Source organism: Moschus berezovskii, chromosome 23 (genome assembly GCF_049115385.1).
Source record: "Moschus berezovskii isolate FMDL1 chromosome 23, NW_MosBer_1.0, whole genome shotgun sequence".
Taxonomy (NCBI): Eukaryota; Metazoa; Chordata; class Mammalia; order Artiodactyla; family Moschidae; genus Moschus; species Moschus berezovskii.
This window is the reverse complement of record NC_142482.1, coordinates 50,979,729-50,998,712: the sequence shown is the minus strand read 5'-3', so window position 1 is coordinate 50,998,712 and position 18,984 is coordinate 50,979,729. Positions and strand designations below refer to the sequence as shown.

Genomic DNA, 18,984 nt, shown 5'->3' with positions numbered 1-18,984 from the left:
GGTCAGAATAGCCTTGTCATGCACAGAACCAAATTACATGCAATTTTAACACCAACAGAAAATACTGGCTTTTTAGACACTCATCCTAGTATTTGCTTAGAAATTTTGCTTTAAGAAATATCGATGCAACCCCGCCTCCTTTCTTCTCTGTAATTATTTTCCTAGCATTCATTCAATGAAGAGCTTCAAGTCTGCTTTTTCAGATTGAAATAAACTAATGAAAATTGAAAATCAATGTTTTCTTTCTAACAGCGTTAACAAAAAAAGTAAAAATCTCCAGTTTTGTTAATTGTAGTCAACATACCAAGGAGAATGGCCACAAATACAATAAAAGTAAATTGGTTCAGGGTACCAGGAAGTGGACTTCCCTGGTGGCTCAGACGGTGAAGAATCTGCCTGCAATGTGGGAGACCTGGGTTCGATTCCTGGGTAGGAAAGATTCCCCTGGCGGAGAGCTTGGCAACCCACTCCAGTATTTTTGCCTGGAGAATCCCCATGGACAGAGGAGCCTGGCGGACTACAGTTTAGGAGGTCACAAAGAGTCGCACGCGACTAAGCACAGCACTTTTATCCTTAAACAATCAGGCAATTTTTACGAAAAGATGTTGTACAAAAAGATGTTTACAAAAGATGTCGTATATAAAGTACATTTTAAAATACATTGTTAAAATGTTGTTACAAAATATGAATGCATCTGAACTTGGTGTCTAGCTGAAGTGTTGCTTCTCCACCTCCCTCTCCAGCCAGGAACTTTGTCCCTCTGCTGGGGTTGGGGAGAACACTGGCCGCTCTGTAGCTCCCCAAGGACCCATGCTTCCTCTGCACAAGCCTTTGAGGATCCAATCTTCGGCTCCTTCAGCCAGGAGTCTCCCGGATCTTTCCAGACTTCTTCGCAAGGCTGCCTGATGCGGCGGATTCATTGCTGTCTGAGCCTGCCGCCCTCTGCCTTTCTCCCACGGCCCATCTGGCCCTGGTCTCCTCCATCCCCGCCTCCCCTCCGCTCCCCGTTATTTCCACTCCCCGCCGGCGGAGTCGGGCTCCCCGCCCTCCCCCTCCCTCTCGCTCCCTCCCGGCGAGTCAGTGTTTGGAGCTCCCGGAAGCCGCCGGCCGCTCTCCCCGGAGCAGCGTGACCGACGCCGACTCCTGCCGGGGGCCGAGGAGGCGGCGGAGGGGAGCAGGGCGCGCGAGTGGCCGAGCGCCGATCGGCAGCGCCCAGCCCCGGAGCGCGGAAGCCGAGGGCAGGTGATCCGGTGCGGCCGGGCCGGGAGGGCCGCGCGGTGGCGTGGGGGGAGCGCCCCGCGGCCGCGCTCGCAAGTTGCGCTCCGTGGGTGGGGTGCGGAGGCGCGCGGGGAATAAAGGCGCGTGCCGGCCCGCGTGCGGGGGAGGCGGGCGGCCGCGGGGCCGGGGTGCCGGGCCCGGACGCGGGGGCGCGGGCGTGGGGGGCGCCCCATCTGGGTCAGCGCCGCGGCGCTCCCCGCCCCCGCTGCGCAGGCCGGGCTGGAGGGCGGGTGCGGGCGTGCAGCGGGCGCGGGGCTGGACCGGTGGCCGAGGCCTCGCAGCCGCGCTCCAGGCGGGTCTAACTTTGGGGGTGCTCGCCCCCTCTGCGCTGAGCCTCAGCGGCTGCGGGGTATTGAGGAGGGGGGATTGTCATTGGACTGAATTTGATCCCAGCCAGGAAGTGCTGGAAAGAAATGGACCTGGCTTCTCTGCAGAGCCTGACCTGAGGTCTTGAGTCACTTTTTAAAAAATGCACTGGCCACTGAGGCATTGAGGGACAGCTCCGAAGAGGTCACCTCGCCAGCACTGGGTCTTTCCTTGGCTAGAGGGCTTTGGTGGAAGCAGCTTCAGTTATCTTCGCTTTGGGGACTAATAATCACATATGCAAATAGCCTTGCCTTTATTGCCATCAGAGTGGTGTCAGACATCACAAATAGGCTGCAGGGTTTAGCGATATTTGCATTATTGCATTCTCTAAAAGGAATGAATGTGGATATTGAACTAGAATTAGGTCCAAACAGCCAAAGCGGAGATGAACACAGCAGAAAAGATCAAGAACCTCTGGTTATATAGTCAGAGGAATGCAGAAGTCTATGGGACTTAAACCACAAAAGTTAACCAGAATTGTTTGCAGAGTACTATTTCTTTACTGCTTATATAAAACTTTTTTTATTTAAGGAACATGGCTTAGAATTCTTGGCAAAATATCTAAGCCTGTGTAATGTAAGGTTACAGCTGTGGAGTGATCTTTGGGGGGACTGTTCTTATAGTTATTAAAGTCCAGTTAGACTGTAAGCCTCCTGAGGGCAAGGGTGGGTTTTTTTTAAAGCTTTTACTGCACCAAGCAGTATTTGACTCCGACCCTGTAATGAACAGGCAGTAAAAGTCTGTTAAAATGATTAACCCAACAGTTTGAGTGTGGTTGTGACTTTTTGAAGATACTACATTACTTTTTAAGGAACCACTACTCTTTGATCTCCAAATCGAAAAGTCCTTAATACATTAGAACTGAGGTATCATAAATATTTATTAAAATTAAAGAGGAAAAAATTGACTATGAGAAATCATGAAGGTAAATGTCAAGGCAGTCTTGGCTAGTAGGAAATAGGTTTTTGCTGCTCATTGTAGAAGTTAAAAGTATTTTAACTTGTTGATATAAGCTAAGGTTTAGAGTAAAGGGATGGATAGTAAACTTGTAGGCTTTCTTGGCTCTGTGGTCTCTTTAGTAACCACTCATCTGTGCTGTTGTAGCTTAAAACCAGCCACAGAAAATGACTAAAGAAATGATATGGCTGTATTTCACTTTATTCATGGACACTGAAATTTGAAGTTCATATAATTTTCATCAGTATTGAAATTTGTTATCCAACTCTGTGACCCCATGAACTGTAGCATCTGCCAGGCTCCCCTGTCCTTGAAATAATACTGAAATAGTCTTTTTTTTTCAGTCAGTAAAAAATGTAACATTCATTTTTAGCTTGGGAGAGGATGGGGAGACAGAAAAGCAGCTGGAGAAAGGGGGCAGGTTTGTCATATTGATAGTAGTTTACTATTCCCTCTTACCATGTGTAGAGTTTGGAGGGGAAGGTGTTTTGTTTTTTAAAGATATTTTTTTCTTTTTTTGATGTGGACCGTTTTTAAAGTCTTTATTGAATTTATTACAATGTTGCTTCTGTTTTATAGTTTGGTTTTTTTGGCCACAAGGCATGTAGGATCTTAGCTCCCTAACCAGGTATTGAACCCTCACCCCCTGCATTGGAAGGCAAAATCTTAACCACTGACCTCCAGGGAAGTGCCTGGAGAGGCACTTTTCAAAAGGGTCAATGGGCCAGATTAATGGGGGGCTTAAATCATACCCAGGAGTTAAGTTAATACCTTCAAGAGTCCCATTAACTTATTTTGGACATTGCAGTGTTTTGTGTCTAATATTTCCTAACAGACATCTTTATGTATGAAGTTTCCTTTTTAATTCATCAATTATGTGATATACATAAAAATAATTGGGTAAGTTTATGTAAACTGTAAAAGTAGTATTCAAATAACCGGCTGTAGCCCTGTCATGGACTTCCCAAGTGGTGCTAGTGGTAAAGAACCCGCCTACCAATGCAGGAGACATAAGAGACTCAGGTTCGATCCCTGGGTTAGGAAGATCCCCTGGAGGACAGCATGGCAACCCACTCCAGTATTCTTGTCTGGAGAATCCCATGAACAAAGGAACCTGCCAGGCTCCAGTTCATGGGGTCTCAAAGAGTCAGACATGACTGAAGCGACTTAACATGGCAGCCCTTTCACTCAGCTTTCAGCCCTTAAAAACTAGCACTTATGAACTAGATAACTGTGAAAATATAACCCACAGAATGGGAGAAAATATTTTAAAATCCTATATTTGATAAGGAACTTGTATCCAAATATATAGAGTTCTTACAACTCAATAATAAAATGTAACCCTATATAGAAATAGTCAAGATATCTGAATGAATATTTCTCCCAAGAACATATACAAATGGCCATGAGCACATGAAAAGATAGCTCAACATCATTATTCGTCAGAAAATGCATATCAAAACCACAGTGAGATACCACTTCACACCCACTAGGATGGCTAGAATCGAAAAGTCAGATAAGTGTTGGTGAGCATGTGAAGGAGTTGCAACTCTTGACACCCTTATATGTTGCTGGTAGAAGTATTTCTTGTACAGTTGCTTTGGGAAACAAAAACAGAGTTACCATGTGAAACAACAATTTCACTCTTAAGTATATATATCCAAGAAAAATGAAAGCACAAAATGTTTACACCAGCACCATTCATAACAACCAAATTAAAAATAACTGAGATGGCCATAGACTGAGGAGTGGATAAATAAAATATGGTATATCCATACAATGGGATTTTATTTGGCCATAAAAAAGAATGAAATACTGATTACATGTACCTTGAAACCATTATTCTAAGTGAAAGAATTTAATCACGAAAGACCACACATTGTATGGTTCTATTCATATGGAAATGTTCAGAACAGGGCAATATATGGAGACAGAAAGTAGGTTAGTGGTTTCTTAGGTATGGAGGTTGATAGTGGGGGTGGGTGTGATAGTGAAGGGTACAGGGTTTCTTTTTGAGCTGGCAAAATGTTCTAAAATTAGTGATGGTTGTCAACATCATCAGATGGTTCACTTCAGATGAATTGTACAGTAAGTCCCCTACATACAAACCTTCAAGTTGCAACCTTTCAAAGATGCATATGTATTATAAACCTATTATAGTACTATAATCATATGGGAGCCATATCTCAATAAAGTTGCTAAACAGAAGGCTAGAAAAAGAGGACTAGATTGCTACCCATACTGTTGTATATTTCTTCATGCCCTTCTCCTATGACATTCATTGTACCCATCCTTACACTGGATTTTGTGTTGACCATTCCTGATTTCATTGTAAAATAATTTTGTTACATGTATATGTTCCTAATCAAGTTTGTCTACATTTGCTTGTTTTTGTAAAACCGTATCTTTAATTTTACATTTCTTTCCGTTCCGTTCCGTCGCTCAGTCGTGTCCGACTCTTTGCGACCCCGTGGACTGTAGCCTACCAGGCTTCTCCGTCCATGGGATTCTCCAGCCAAGAATACTGGAGTGGGTTACCGTTTCCTTCTCCAGGGGATCTTCCCAACCCAGGGATCGAACCCCGGTCTCCCGCATTGGAGGCAGACGCTTTTAACCGCTGAGCCACCAGGGAACATTTCTTTAGGAGGGACCTTTTATTTTGTTTCCATAACTGAAGGGGTTTTTTTTGGCTGTGCTGGGTCTTTATTGCAGTACTTAGTCTTTCTCTAGTTGCAGCACACTAGAACGCAGCCTCAGTAGTTGTGGAGCGCAGGCTCAGTAGTTGTGGCAAGTGGGCTTAGTTTCCCCTTGGCATGCAGGATCGTAGTCATCAGACCACAGACCAAACCTGTGTCCCCCACGTTGGAAGGAGGATTCTTATCCACTGGACCACCAAGGAAGTCCCTTTGTTTTTTTGTGTGTGTGTTTTTAAATTTATAAAAAGGGTATATATATATATACATATTATAACCTCACTTTTAAAAAGCTCAAAACTAAGTTTTCAAGGATTATCCATGTTTTTGCATGTAACTATGTATTATTGTTGGCAAATATTCCACAGTTTATCCTTCCTTTTATTGATAGGCATTAGGGTTGGTTCCCATGTTTTGTTGCTTTGGGGACTTTTTTTTCCATGTGTCTTGGCACACATGTGTCTTCTGTGTGAATGTGCCATGTATTTTAATTACCAAAAGGAGAGCTGACTGACATATACAATGGTGGTATAACCCCAGCTTATTCATTCCCCTAAACCAAGTGGTTTAACCTGATACCCTATTATAAATCTCATCCTATTTAAATTCTAGTTGTAATATCTGGTTTCTCATCACCTAAGAAGCATGGAAAAACAGTATTTTAAAATGCTAAAATGAATTTGCGTAATAGATATAAGCAAGCTTCTTCCACTGTGGAAGAGGGAAGTCCAATGAAATTCCACAGGATAAATGTTACTTGTGTGAAAAAAGTGTTAGTCGCTCAGTCATATCTGACTCTTTGTAACTCATGGTCTGTAGCTCTCCAGGCTCCCCTGTCCGTGGAATTCTTCAGGCAGGAATACTGGAGTGGGTAGCCATTTCCTTCTCTAGGGGATCTTCTCGATATTTGCATGCCAATACACAATTATTACTTGCTTTATTATCAAATTTCTACAAGTTAACTTTTAACTACAACAGCAGAGTTGTGGCCCAGAAATGATTGAAATAACCCAGAAGGATGAGTAGTTACGCTACTCAACTAAATTTCAGTCTCCCTAAATTTTTCCTTACATTGATGATTTAAATAATTTTAATATTTCATCACCATGTGATGTTACGTATACAACTCAAGGAGTTCAAAAAATTGAGTGACATTTCTATTACAAAATTTCATCCATTTGCATCTCATTATATGAATAGTTTGCCAGGATTTACATTGATAAAAACAAAAATTGAGAATCAAATTGACTTTCAACCTTGACTCTTTCTAGCAATAAGTATACTGATCCCATATGCATGAGACAATTGAAAAATAACAGTGGTAAAGAGAGAGATTTTCAATGAAAAAAATACCTTTTATCTACATTTACTAATATTTGTCAACATTTGTAGTATTTGTTTTGTTTTGGTAAGCTCGTTCTAGTAAGAGTTACAGTTGTAACAACCAGGAGAGCACTCTTTATCACTGAATTTGAGTACATATATATGACACCACCCTTGTGGCAGAAAGTGAAGAAAAATTTAAGAGTCTCATGATGAATGTGAGAGAGGAGAGTGAAAAAGTTGGCTGAAAGCTCAACGTTCAGAAAACTAAGATCATGGCATCTGGTCCCATCACTTCATGGCAAATAGATGCGGAAACAGTGGCTGACTTTATTTTTCTGGGCTCCAAAATCACTGCAGATGGTGATTGCAGCCATGAAATGAAAAGACGCTTGCTCCTCGGAAGGAAAGTTATGACCAACCTAGACAGCATATTGAAAAGCAGAGACATTACTTTGTCAACAAAGGTCCGTCTAGTCAAGGCTATGGTTTTTCCAGTGGTCATGTATGGATGTGAGAGTTGGACTGTGAAGAAAGCTGAGCACTGAGGAATTGATGCTTTTGAACTGTGGTGTTGGAGAAGACTTCTTGAGAGTCCCTTGGACTTCAAGGAGATCCAACCAGTCCATCCTAAAGGAGATCAGTCCTGGGTGTTCATCGGTGGGACTGATGTTGAAGCTGAAACTCCAGTACTTTGGCCACCTGATGGGAAGAGCTGACTCATTTGAAAAGACCCTGATGTTGGGAAAGATTGAGGGCAAGAGGAGAAAGGGACAACAGAGGATGAGATAGTTGAATGGCACCACCAACTTAATGGACATGGGTTTGGGTGGAGTCCGGGAATTGGTGATGGACAGGGATGCCTGGCATGCTGCAGTTCATGGGGTTGCAAAGAGTCAGACACGACTGAGTGACTGAACTGAACTGATATATATATATATATATATATATATACTTTTGATACAGAAAAGTATGATAGGGTAATGAATAAAAGACATTAAAGCATAAAATATGTAAATCTAGGATAAACTCTTATAGAGTAAGAAGAATGGAAATGTAAATTAACGGAGAAATATAATCATGCAAGATTTTTGACTGTCAAAGAACAACCTCTTATGTATTCTTTTAAAGTAAATGATGATAAGTTTCAATGGATGTATTTCAGCAAGTGATAAAATGTTTTTAGTTTTACGTGTCAGTATTTACAGAACACTGGCAGTTACATTCTTCACAACAGTTCACATTTTGGTGAAAATTTTTACATGTCAACCTAAAAATGTGAAAGAGGGATTTACAAAATTCTTTTAGGTTATATACATGTAAGAATTTGAAAATCCCTTTGAAATTCATCCTGCTTCCATTTTCTGACCGAAAATAAGAGTCTCAGTTCAGTTCAGTTCACTTCAGTCGCTCAGTCGTGTCCGACTTTCCGCGACCCCATGAACTGCAGCATGCCAGGCATCCCTGTCCATTACCAATTCCCGGAGTTCACCCAAACCCATGTCCATCGAGTTGGTGATGCCATCCAACTATCTTATCCTCTGTCGTCCCTTTCTCCTCCTGCCCTCAATCTTTCCCAGCATCACAGTCTTTTCCAATGAGTCAGCTCTTCTCATGAAGTGGCCAAAGTATTGGAGTTTCCGCTTCAACATCAGTTCTTCCAATGAACACCCAGGACTGATCTCCTTTAGGATGGACTGGTTGGATCTCCTTGCAGTTCAAGGGACTCTCAAGAGTCTTCTCCAAGACCACAGTTCAAAAGCATCAGTTCTTCGGTGCTCAGCTCTCTTCACAGTCCAACTCTCACATCCATACATGACCACGGGAAAAACCATTGCCTTGACTAGATGGACCTTAGATGGCAAAGTAATGTCTCTGCTTTTCAATCTGCTGTCTAGGTTGGTCATAATTTTCCTTCCCAGGAGTAAGCATCTTTTCATTTCATGGCTGCAGTCACCATCTGCAGTGATTTTGGAGCCCAGAAAAATAAATTCAGCCACTGTTTCCACTGTTTCTGCATCTATTTGCCATGAAGTGATGGGACCGGATGCCATGATCTTAGTTTTCTGAATGTTGAGCTTTCAGCCAACCTTTTCACTCTCCTCTTTCACTTTCATCAAGAGGCTCTTTAGTTCCTCTTCACTTTCTGCCATAAGGGTGGTGTCACCTGCATATCTGAGGTTATTGATATTTCTCCCGGCAATCTTGATTCCAGCCTGTGCTTCCTCCAGCCCAGCGTTTCTCATGACGTACTCTGCATATAAGTTAAATAAGCAGGGTGACAATATACAGCCTTGATGTACTCCTTTTCCTATTTGGAACCAGTCTTTTGTTCCGTGTCCAGTTCTAACTGTTGCTTCCTGACCTGCATACAGGTTTCTCAAGAGGCAAGTCAGGTGGTCTGGTATTCCCATCTCTTTCAGAATTTTCCACAGTTTATTGTGATCCACACAGTCAAAGGGTTTGGCATAGTCAATAAAGCAGAAATAGGTGCTTTTCTGGAACTCTCTTTTTCGATGATCCAGCAGATGTTGGCAATTTGATCTCTGGTTCCTCTGCCTTTTCTAAAACCAGCTTAAACATCTGGAAGTTCATGGTTCACATATTGCTGAAGCCTGAAAATAAGAGTCTGTGATGTGGCAAACCATTTCTGTAGGTTTAGTGTTGATAAATTAACCGATTCATTGATTGATAGTGACTCCTTGTTCTACTAGATCCAGAGAAGATTTTTGAAAACTCAGTTCTTGATACTTGTCTTGATACTTGACACCTCTCCAAAGAGGATGATAGCCCACTACATTTTATTTATTTCTTTTTAGACAGTTATGTTAATATCTTTATTCATTTTTCTTGCTCTTCCCTTGGAGGCGTTTGCTGTAATGCATTGCATTTGTGTATATGTATGTGTATAAAAACCAGACAGATAGCACTCTGGATCTGTAAATGCATAGCTTTCGCCAAGTTTGGGGAGTTTTTGGCTGTTATTTTTTCAAGTATGTTTCCTACCTCAGTCTTTTTGTCCTCTCCTGAAATTCCAGTGACACTAATATCAAACCTTCATATTATCCCACAGGCTTTTTAGGCTCAGTTCACTTTTTTGTTCTGGAGAGGGCGATGGCACCCCAGTCCAGTACTCTTGCCTGGAAAATCCCATGAACGGAGGAGCCTGGTAGGCTGCAGTCCATGGGGTCGCGAAGAGTCGGACACGACTGAGCAACTTCACTTTCACTTTTCACTTTCATGAATTGGAGAAGGAAATGGCAACCCACTCCAGTGTTCTTGCCTGGAGAATCCCAAGGACGGGGGAGCCTGGTGGGCTGCCATCTGTGGGGTTGCACAGAGTTGGACACAACTGAAGCGACTTAGCAGCAGCAGCAGCACTTTTTTGTTCAACTTTTTTCTCTTCTTTAGATTGGATAGCATCTACGTCAAGTTTATTGACATTTTCTTTTGTCATATCTGTGCTGCTTTTGATCCCATCTCATGCATTTTGGACTTGTTATTGTATATTTCAGTTCTAAAATTTTCACTTGTTTCTTTTTTGTAGGTTTTGTGTCTCTGTTGAGAACTCTGATCTTTCCATTTATGTTGAAAGTGTTTACCTTTATTTCTTAGAGCATAGTTAAAAACAGCTCCTGTAAATCTATCTGATAATTGCAACATCCGTATCATCTTGGAGTTGGCATGTGATAATTGTCTTTTAAGGGTTGACCATGTTCTCCTGGTCTCCTGCATGTTATGGATAATTATTTTTAACTGAATTCTAAACATTTTGAGTATTATGTTGTGAGACCTCTGGGTCCTTTTGAAATGCTCAATGTTTTCTTTTACCAAGTAATCAACCACAGTTCTGTCTTGCATCCTGTGGGAATGGTTCCAATATCAGTTCAGTTTTCAAAGCCTTTGCTCTGTTGCATTGGAACAGTTAGCCACTTCTGCTGCTGCCGTTCATATTCCTCAAACAGGGGCCATCCTTAGGACAAAGAAGTAATAGAAAATAAGAGGGAAAAATGACAGGGATTCTGACTATACTCTTTGGATCACAAAGGGCCCTTTCCCTGCTCCTCTGGCAATACGCTTAGGATTTTGGAGAGATATTTTAGCTGTCTGTGCTGCTGCTTGCTCTTCTACCCTGCAGTTCTCTGATGGGCAGCCACTCTCGGAAAAGAAAAAAGGAAAAAAACCCAAACAATCCAGACTTTCCCTCACATTCTTCCATTTATATGGGCCTCCTTTTCAAGGCTTCTGATTGAAAAGAGGAGGGTTCTCTCAGAGATTTTTTTGTTTGTTTTTTCATTGGCCACACCATGCAGTGTGGATGACTGCCCCGACCAGGGATCGAACCCACACTCCCTGCATTGGCGACGCAGAGTCTTAATCACTGGACCACCAGGGAAGCCCTCTCTTGGAGTTTTTGTTGCTTGTATCCTGGGTGCAGTTTCAACTGCAAGTCACCTCTGAAGAGAAAAGAGGAACAAGCCCGGAAATACGCTTCCAAATGGATTCCTTTTCCCAGTTTTGCTTGCCCTGCTCAATACTCCTGCTGTTGTTTATCCTTCAGGGCCAGGAGTTGCCTCTTGCATTTGCACACAGTTCAGAGATAGGCTGTAGTGAGCATATTCCCTCTGAATTGTCTCTGGGGGCCCCTCCTCCGTTCTTACTCCCTTTTTCCTCTTTTTTTCCCCGTCCCTCACTGTTCTTTCCTTTTGCTTCTCCCTCTTTGTCTCTTTCCCCTTTCCTCTAAGCTCCCAGATCCAAAGAGCAAAAAAGAACTTCGTGTCTTCTGGTGGTCCACAGCTCTATTTAAAAACTGATCTTGTCATAAGTAGTTAATCAAAGTCAAGTATGGAAGTGGTCAAGTATTTTGGCCCCTACAACTAGTTCCAGGAGTGAGGGGTGTGGCCATTCAGGGCAACCTCTAGTCAAGTGTAATTACTACCTGTGACTTTGTAGGGAGATGAGAGTGGCAGAGTCACTCAGATTTAACCAGTTTTCAACCACCTCTTTAGAAAAAGAAGTACTTATTTTTGTTTTGTTTTTCATAGCTTTGGTGGCGCTGGTGGTTTAGTCGCTAAGTTGTATATGACTTTTGTGACCCCATGACTGTAGCCTGCCAGGCTCCTCCGTCAATGGGATACTCCAGGCAAGAATACTGGAGTGGGTTGCCATTTCCTTCTCCATTTTGTAGCTTTCAGTTCAGTCGCTCAGTCGTGTCCGACTCTCCGCGACCCCGTGAATCACAGCACGCCAGGCCTCCCTGTCCATCACCAACTCCCGGAGTTCACTCAAACTCATGTCCACAGAGTCGGTGATGCCATCCAGCCATCTCATTCTCTGTCGTCCCCTTCTCCTCCCGCCCCCAACCTTTCCCAGCATCAGAGTCTTTTCCAGTGAGTCAACTCATCGCATTGAGGTATAATTTTGCATACCGTAAAATTACCCACTTAAAGTGCACAATTCAATGATTAGTAGTGCATTATACAACAGCCACCACAATCCTGGCTTAGATCATTTCCATCTCTTCAAATAGAAATTTTGTGCCCATTTGCAGTCACTCCCCATTTCTCTCCCCAGCCCAAAAGTGACAGTGAAAGTCACTCAATTGTGTCCAACTCTTTGCAGCCTCATGAACTGTAGCCTGCCAGGCTCCCCTGTTCATGGAATTCTCCAAGCCGGAATACTGGAGTGGGTAGCTGTTCCCTTCTTTAGGGGAATCTTCCCAACCCAGGGTTTGAACCCAGGTCTCCTACGTTGCAGTTGGATTCTTTACCTTCTGAGCAACCAGGGAAGCCCCTCCCCAACCCAAAGCACCCACTAAACTACTTTCTGTTTCTACAGATTTGCTTTTTCTGGAAAGTCATATAAATGGAATTATACAATACATGATCTGTGTCTGCTTCTTTCACCAAGCATAGAGTTCTTGAGGTTTGTTTATGTTGTAGTATGTGTCCATACTTCACTCCTTTTTATTGTTGAATAATACTCCATTGTATGGATAGACCACATTTTGTTCATTCATCCATCAGTTGATGGACATTTGGGTTGTTGCCATCTTTGTGTGTGTGTGTGGCCATTGTGAATGATGTTGTCGTAAACATTTGTGTACAAGTCTTTGTGTGTGTGGACACATTTGGTGATGGACAGGGAGGCCTGGCGTGCTGTGATTCATGGGGTTGCGGAGAGTCGGACACGACTGAGCAACTGAACTGAACTGAACTGAACTGAATGTTTATTTATTTGGCTGGGTCTTAGTTATGGCATGTGGGATCTAGTTCCCTGACCGGAGATCAAACCCAGGCCCCCTGCATTAGGAGCAGAGAGTCTTTGCCTCTAGACCACCAGGGATATATGTTTTCATTCCTCTTAAGTAGGTAAATATGAGTAGAATGGCTGAACAGTATGGTAAAAATGTGCTTAACTTTTTAGGAAACTTCCAACCTTTTCCCACAGCAGCTGCACTATTTTACATTCCCACCAGCAATGTAGGAAAGTTCCAGTTTCTTCACAACCTTACCAGCACTTGATATTGTTTGTCTCTTTGATTACAGCCATCCTTGTGGGTATTTTCACTTCCCCTAGTGAAGGTATGAGCTGGTGGTTACAGATAGAAAAGATAACCTGGTGTCGTTGTGGTTTTGATTAGGATTTTCCTGGCGACTTGATGTTGAGTGTTTTTATAGGCAGTGTTGGTTATTTGCATATCTTCTGTGGAAAAATGTCTCTTCAAATATTTTGCCCACTTTTAAGTTGGTGTACTTGTCTTCTTCTCACTGAGTTTTAGGTGTTCTTTATGTATTCCGGGTACAAGGCGAACAATGCATTTACTTTAAGGAGGAACAAAAGGTCCATGGAAACCCTCCCTGGCCAGTGGGGACGCCATTGTTCTTCTTTTCCCAGTGCCAGAATGTGGCCCTGGGGAGACTCCTAGAAGCATCTCTTTGACCTCTACCTCCTCCATGGCCTCAGCAGAGCAAAACAACAGCAAATAGAAAAGCTCAGGAATAGAAAGAGTCCTCAATAGCATAGGAGTGCAGAAAGTGGGTGGGAAGGGAGAGCAAAAGGTCTCCAGCAAAAGGTCCTTACTTCATGTTGAGCTACGAGAGCCCCTGCTTCAGGAAGGGGATGTGTTAGGGATCTGTTCTGGTCCCAGTCAGCATTCAGAGTTTGTGATTTTATGTTTCTGTCTTTACCCAGCCCCACCACCCCAAGTCAGGGCACAGCACCAGCCTTCAAGATATAGTTAGACGTCCCACACGGTTTCTGATTCCACTGGACTCTCTTCTGCTGAAATAGCCCAGGGCCCTGTGTCCTGGTGGCCTTCAGGGCCAGCTGTCCTTAACAGCCAAACCGTCTGCTCCCCAGGGAAATCATGGTGCCTTGAAAATAGAATCTGTGTCTCATCCATATATGTAGTCCTGGGACCTCTGCTCAAGACACATACAATTATCATAAGTCCGAACGAAGAGGAAGGAATGAGTTCATGTATTGGAAGTGAGAAAACCGAGACTCAGATTAAGCAATCTACCCAGAGTCACACAGGTTGTCAATGAAGGGATTGAGTCTCAAATTAAGATTCTCTGATGCCCAAAAATACTTTTTCCACTATGTCAAGTTATGAGTCGTAGCCTCTCATCTTCAGAGACTCCAACTTAGAGAAGAAGTATTTATACTAATAGACTGGACAGGGCTGGTTCTGGGGAGTGATGCCACAGTGTGGAGAGGGCAAATGGGCTGGGGAGGTCTTTTCTCTGTGTGGTTTGTTTATTAAGTCCTTCTGAACCCCACTCTGGATTTGGTGGACATGACGGGAAGTACTTCAAAGAAGGTTATCTCTGATGTGTAGGATGAGGGATGATCTCTTAGAGGGTTGGGATTCAAGGACTGGGTGCAGCAGGGCCTGAAGGGGCCCTGGGAAAAGTGGAAATGGCAGGGCTGTAGTATAGAAGGGTTGGGGGCTATGTTTCGGAAGGGGTGAGTTGTCTCGCTGAGGGACTCTTAGGAACCTGGTAAGGTGTAGAGGTAGGGTGAGGGCCTTTTGAAAATCAAGCTGAAGTTTGCTTGTTTGCTTTTTTCTCTTCAGTGGAACACTGTTAGAGGCTTTATAGGAATCAGTTGGCTAATCAGGATCATATGTATTTTCTCGAGTTCTGTGAAAAATTTGAAGTGTTCCTTTATTCATGTGACTCTCTGATCTCTCCTCTTCTGAGTCTACTGCTTCAGAGCTCAGAGACTCTTGAAACTTCTTTGCAGTAAAAAGAAAACAGTGGCTTTGAGACCTCCCTGGTGGTCCAGTGGCTAAGACTCCCACTCCCGATGCAGGGGAACTATGTTCAAACCCTGGTTGGGAAACTAGATCCCACATGCTTCAACTGAAAGATCCCACGGGCTGCAACTAAGGCCTGGCATAGCCAAATAAAAAATATAAATACATATTTAAAAAATAATAAAAATGGTGACCTTTTTGCTGCTTGGTGAGAAACTGGCTCCCTATGGGCTTCCCTGGTGGCTCAGAGGTTAAAGTGTCTGCCTGGAATGCAGGAGACCCAGGTTCAATCCCTGGGTTAGGAAGATCCCCTGGAGAAGGAAATGGCAATCCACTCCAGTACTCTTGCCTGGAGAATCCCATGGAGGGAGGAGCCTGGTAGGCTACAGTCCATGGGGTTGCAAAGAGTCAGGCACGACTGAGCGACTTCACGATGGTCCCTTTGGAGACTAAGGGAAAGATGAAGGCAGGTACCTTGACTATGTGAATGTGTCTTTTAGTGGAACAACTCGCTGACTTGACTGAGCAGTGTCTGCTTGCAGCCTCCTACCACTACAGCTGGCAGGATATGTATTTTAATCGCTCTTGATTTTCTAGGTACGAGTATTTTCATAGTAGATAGTGGGGACTATCTTGATGAATGATGCAGCGTAATCAATGAGCCAGTCAATGAATGGATGAATAATGCCATGGTTTGTTTCTTCTATACATCCCGTTACCCTAATTAGTAATAGTGAACCACAGGATCACTTCCCCCAGTGACTGGTAGTTTACAGAGGAAAGAACAAAGATAATTGTCTCAATAGTCTCAAAAAAGAGAAACCACAGTCTCGGAAAGTCTGGTGTGATGATAGTTAACCAAATATTTTTGAATTTGGGTGGACTTATAGAGAAAGTAGTCCATTGTGACTTTTTATTATTTGCAGAGAGCTCACATAAAAGCCAACTGCCCAGCGTTACCATGAGAAAAAGTTTGAAAGTCTTCAATTTCCTGTCACTTCAAGTCTATTTTCTGTTTAATCTTAGGCTCATGATCTTTGAAATCCCTTGGATTTGGGTTTCTCTTACAGAGGAGAAACTCCCCATGATTATTGCTGCGTCTTTGGCCTAGTGAGAAGTTTAAACCAGCAACCCAGAAGACTTGACTCTTTTATTAACCTGAAAATATTACCATAGGAGTATTTATTTGTTTTATGAACTTGCTGTGGGAAATTTATAAAACTATATAGACAATGTGGAGTTTTTTAAAAATTTGAAAACCTAAAGAAAAAGAGCTATGGAGAGACTTCCCCAGTGGTCCAGTGGTTAAAACTCTCCCTTCCAATGCAGGGGGCATGGATTTGGTCCCTGGTCAGGGAATTAAGGTCCCACATCACACAGGGCGCAACCAAAAATTACAAAGCAAACAAAACAACAACAGCAAAAAGAACTATGGAAAAGCCAAAGGTTCACGTTGGAGGGAGCAGATGTGCTCTTGCATATCATGTGAGGAAGCCACTGTAGGTCTCCGTAGGAAAAACTAATCTTGTGTCTCCTTTTAAATGGAAATTTCTTCTGTGAAAATCTGGCTTTCCACCTGATCTAGGATTATGCCAGTGAGTGGGCAGGCGAGGGAAAGGCAGTGAGGGGTAGCCAATTAATTAGTCAATCAAAAAATATTTATAGACTTCTCCATGCACCCAGCAGCATGCAGACTCAGTGGGAGATAGAAAGTGAGATACAACCTCAGCCCACGGGAAGCTTGTACTGGTTTCCTTTTGAGGCAAGATATACATGTGCCAGCAGAAAAGATGGCACGAGGCAGCATTTGCGTTCAGCAGTCTGTCTTGTAGATACCAAGTGTGTAATACAGACAAATAGGCTGCTATTCTGGGCTTATCACTACTTCCTCTGTGCCATGGGGTGTCAGTATTAAAGGTAGCTACGGAAGCTGCTTTTCATAACTGGTTGGACTGAGTAGCTAGGAACTTAGACCCCTTGCCACTGAACATAAGTTGGTTTGATTGAGAAAATAGGAGGGATGAAAGAGGGTGTTTTTTTTCCCCCAAAAAAATAGTTCCACAGAGATTGTGCTTATGTCCTCAGAGGACTAACTAAAAGCAAAAGTCATATAAAAATGTTTGGGGTGGGGGGAAACTTTGTGACTACAAAATTACTAATTATACAGCAAAATTTTTGTGTTTATAATAACTATTACACACAGACTTGAGAAAACCTCTTTTGGAAATGTTGAAGGAATAAGTACATGGACAGAGGAAAGTGAAATGTTGAAAAAAATAATGATAAAGGTGTATTGACCTGAAGTTTTCAGCTAGTCATTTCCATTGTTTAGATCTTCTAGATGACTGCTCAGTGTTTCAAGTTCATGACAGCTTGATGTAGCAGTATGCAGACTCACTATTCCCACGAGAGCAAGGTGGAGATGGGAGATTTTCATGACAGTAGCTGACATGTCTGTCACTGACCTCGTGCCAGACTTTTTATGTTTTGGTATGCGTGTTTATAGCAATCCTATGTACAGGTGGTAACTAACATAAAACAAAATTAAGCTCTTTTCCCAAAGTCCTCCAGCTAATTCCAAAGCCAGGCCACCTCTATACTACCCCAGTTAAAGATGAGCAAAACAATTGAGACTTTATAAAAAGGTTAAAAAGTGTAGGGAACACTCCCATTCTGGAAGCCTCTATGAAAAAAAGGATAGGAATACTGTTTCTCCTAGTGTTTTAAGTGTAGTCATTGTTCTATTGGCGTAACATTGGACACTGGACATAAAATTGGACAGTGTGCATGTGTGTGTGTGTATTACGTTGCTTCAGTCATGTTGGACTCTTTGCGACCCTATGGACCGTAGCCCACCAAGCTCCTCTGTCCATGGGATTCTGCAGGCATAAATACTGGAGTGGGTTGCCGTGCCCTCCTCCAGGGGATCTTCCAACCGAGGGATCAAAACTATGTCTCTTGCATCTCCCTGCATTGGCAGGTGGGTTCTTTACCACTAGCACCACCTGGGAAGCCCTAAAGTTAAATATTAGGAACTAAATATCTGCAATTTAGCAATGGGTTTTATAAGATGACCAATGAGGAAAAAAAAAATAGTATTTTTAAACAATAACAGCTGGATTTCCCTGGGAGCTCAGTGGTAAAGAATCCACCTGTCAATGCAGGACACGCAAATTCGATCCCTGATCTGGGAAGATCCTACATGCCTCAGAGCAACTGAGCCTATGCACCACAACTGTTGAGCCTGTGCTCCAGAGCGCAGGAGCCACAACTAGTGAGCCCGTGTATCCTAGAGGCCGTGCTCTGCAACAGGAATGGCACCGCAGTGGGAAGCTCGCAAACTGCAGCTGTCGAGTAGCCCCTGCTTGCCACAACCAGATAAAAGACCACACAGCAGCGAAGACCCAGCACGTCCAAAAATAAATAAATAAGTAAATAAAAACAATGACAGCTACCTTTTCTCCTAGGAAACTGTCTCCAGAATACCCAAGACAGTATATGAGAAAATACTGATTAGCTGTATTCTTACTTAAGTGCGTGAAGTTTTTGTAAATGTATGCAGTTGATGTAAGAGAAGTTGGAATTGTTTAAATATTTAGAATGCTAACTTCTTTATTTGAAAACAAATAGACTTGTTTTATTAACTCACCCAGAGACAAACTATATGCATCGTTCATTCTCTAATCTTTTCTACACTCCTGAAAATCATTCATAAGAAAATATGAAAATAAAATGTTTGATCAACAACAGAGCACATCATCATGAAAGTTCAAAACACTGGGGATAAAGAGAAGATCCCATAAACTTCCTCCAGAAAGAAAAACACAGGTTACATCCGAAGGAACAAGGATCAGAATGGCTTTGGGCTTATCAGCAGCTGCCTACGAAGCTAGAAGAGAATGGAGTGAAAACTTTAAAATTGCAAGGAAAATTTCCAGCCGAGGATTCTGCACTCTACCAAACTAGCAGTCACATGTCAGGGCAAAGTATAGATATTATCAGATTGCTAAGGTCTCAAAAAAATTGCCCTTTCATGTAAATGTTTTCAAGGGTAATATTCTTCCCAGTTAAGAAAGTATCTCAAGAAAGAGGAAGATGTAAAAT

General features: G+C 42.8%; 1 protein-coding gene and 1 non-coding gene across 3 annotated transcripts in view; both read left to right on the top strand.

Moving 5' to 3' along the window:
* Nucleotides 1–798: 798 nt before the first annotated feature.
* CAP2 (cyclase associated actin cytoskeleton regulatory protein 2) overlaps nucleotides 799–18,984 on the top strand; it is a 136,098-nt gene continuing 117,912 nt past the window's right edge. Inside the window, exon 1 of one of the 2 annotated variants that reach the window (XM_055405864.2) lies at nucleotides 799–1,238. The gene's annotated coding sequence lies outside the window, so the exon portion shown is untranslated. Of the gene's footprint in view, nucleotides 1,243–18,984 lie in introns of both variants that reach the window. The other variant, XM_055405863.2, reaches the window with a different exon arrangement.
* On the top strand, nucleotides 15,114–15,186 carry TRNAS-GGA (transfer RNA serine (anticodon GGA)). Its single transcript has one exon. It is a non-coding gene; the product is annotated as a tRNA-Ser (tRNA).